The sequence below is a fragment of the Giraffa tippelskirchi genome, chromosome 1 (assembly GCF_054371585.1).
Source record: "Giraffa tippelskirchi isolate mGirTip1 chromosome 1, T2T-mGirTip1v1.2.pri, whole genome shotgun sequence".
NCBI lineage: Eukaryota > Metazoa > Chordata > Mammalia > Artiodactyla > Giraffidae > Giraffa > Giraffa tippelskirchi.
The window spans coordinates 212,307,268-212,309,497 of NC_137275.1; the positions used below are offsets into that span (position 1 = coordinate 212,307,268).

A 2,230-nucleotide genomic window follows, 5' to 3' on the forward strand; every position below is an offset into this window, starting at 1 on the left:
GTGTAACATCCCAAACTTCAAGTGACTTGAAGGCCCAGAGACAGAAAGTGACTCACCAAAGGCTACACAGGGAGATACTGACAGAGCTGGAATTAGAAATAATGTCTGCAATTTGGCACAGGTCTATTTTTATTTAGGACAAGTGCTTCTAAGAAGATGCTAAGTCATGGCTGATCATTGTATGCACTTCGCAGACTGCACTGTTAAGAGTAGGGTCTGAGACATGAGCTTCCTATCACTGGTGCGCCATTGTCTTCATACCAATCTGGTGCCATTTGGGGGGCAGTATTGGGACATATAACTGATCTCCTATGAGCCTCATCTGTTCTCCATGAGAAAAATCCTTAGCCTCCTGGGTTAGCCAGGACTGACAGGGGGAGGAACCACACAACAGGGTATGTAAGAAGTTTGGAAGCACCAAATAAAAAGGAGGAGATTCAATGATCCAAAATTTGCTATCTGCCCTTTTAACAAGGAAAACATCCTGTTTCTCACTGAGGCTGTTTCTAGAGCTTGGATGAGGACCAGTGAGACACAAACAGCCCAGTGGTCCATATGACCACAAACAGAAATCAGGTAACAGGCACTGGACATGTTTCCTTTTACAGGGTTCTATGAGATTACAATATCAAGGACTCCCATGATAAATTAAAGATATCAAAAACTCTTCAGAGTTGATAGTAGATTCTTTTTAAAGTATGTGCATAATAACAATCTCCATAGTGACAAACATTTGTGGAGAAATTTCTCTTCTATACCATCTCATGGGTATCTTCCGGTGAACTTGACATGACTGTCTCTATTTTACAGAGGAATAAATTAAAGCTTAGAGAAGTTAAATCTCTTGCCCAAGGCCATGAAGTTGAAGCTGGATTCAAGATTTCAACTATGATCTTTTGACAATTTGATGGTGATTATCTTTGTTTCCTGGAGAAGGCACTGGCAACCCACTCCAGTGTTCTTGCCTGGAGAATCCCAGGGACAGGGGAGCCTGGTGGCTGCCGTCTATGGGGTCGCACAGAGTTGGACACGACTGAAGCAACTTAGCAGCAGCAGCAGCAGCATCTTTGTTTCCTATTTCTGTTTGTAACACACACCTGTTGATTCTATGTAGCCTAGGTATTTTAATTAGGTAACAACTGAAGAAATAGTTTTAGCAGATGGATGAGATATTCTAATTCCACAAATTGAAAACTAAAGAAGAGAATGAGGAGCTGAAGGAGTATAGGTGAATTCTTAGGGGAGCTTGTTGCTTTGCGTGTATGTTTAGTCATGTCCAACTCTTTGCAACCCTATGGACTGCAGCCCCCCAGGCTCCTCTGCCCATAGGATTTTCCTGGCAAGAATACTGGAGTGTGTTGCCATTTACTCCTCCAGGGGATCTTCCTGACCCAGGGATCGAACCCACGGCTCCAGAGACTCCTGCATTAGCAGGCAAGTCTTTATCACTGAGCCACCTGGCAGGCCCAAAGTGTTAATATCACATTGTTGCTTTAGAGAAGGCCCCAAATGCCAGATCCACCAGGGAAGTGGCTGAAAGGGAGAGAAGAATAAGGTATAAATGAAGCTACCACAAGGGATGAAGGGAGTTTCAAGACGGCAGATAGAGCAGGGAGAGGTCTTAGCTTTACACCCCTGCAGCTCTTTGAAGTTTTCTCTGCCTCGTTCAGGCAGATCTCATCTGTCCTCCCTCTCTGCTCTCTTCCCTACTTACTCTTGATAGCTCTTTGCACCACATCTCTTCCTTTTTTTTTTTTTGGTCAGATAGAGATTTTAGTTTATTTTTCTTTTTTTAATTAGATGATAATTGCTCTACAAAAATATGAAATGCTTCATGAATTTACATGTCATTCTAGTGCAGGGGCCAAGTTAATCTTCTTTGCATCATTGTAATTTTAGTTTAAGTGCTGCCAAAGTGAGCACACCATAGTTGCTTTCACAGGGGTTTTCTCTCTCATTCTATGAGCTTCCCGAGGGCAGGAGTTGGTCTGATCCATTTCCACCAACCTAGCACTGCCTTGCATGGCACAATGGAGATATCTGACTAGTGCTGGTTAGATGAACAAATGAATAATGAACGGATGACAATTGATGAGATGGATTGAAGTCTATCTTCTTGGGACTTTTCTTTATGGGGTAAATCTCAAACTTCTTTTCAAGTATAAATATAAATACTATGCAGAATCTCCATAAATAACAATGATGTAGGAACACAACGGATCACTAGCTC

At 42.3% G+C, this 2,230-nt stretch overlaps 1 non-coding gene across 1 annotated transcript; it reads right to left on the bottom strand.

The window, feature by feature from the left end:
• Positions 1-1,816: 1,816 nt before the first annotated feature.
• Positions 1,817-1,923, bottom strand: LOC145521674 (U6 spliceosomal RNA). The gene has a single exon (XR_014065577.1). It is a non-coding gene; the product is annotated as a U6 spliceosomal RNA (small nuclear RNA).
• Between the last annotated feature and the right edge of the window lie 307 nt (positions 1,924-2,230).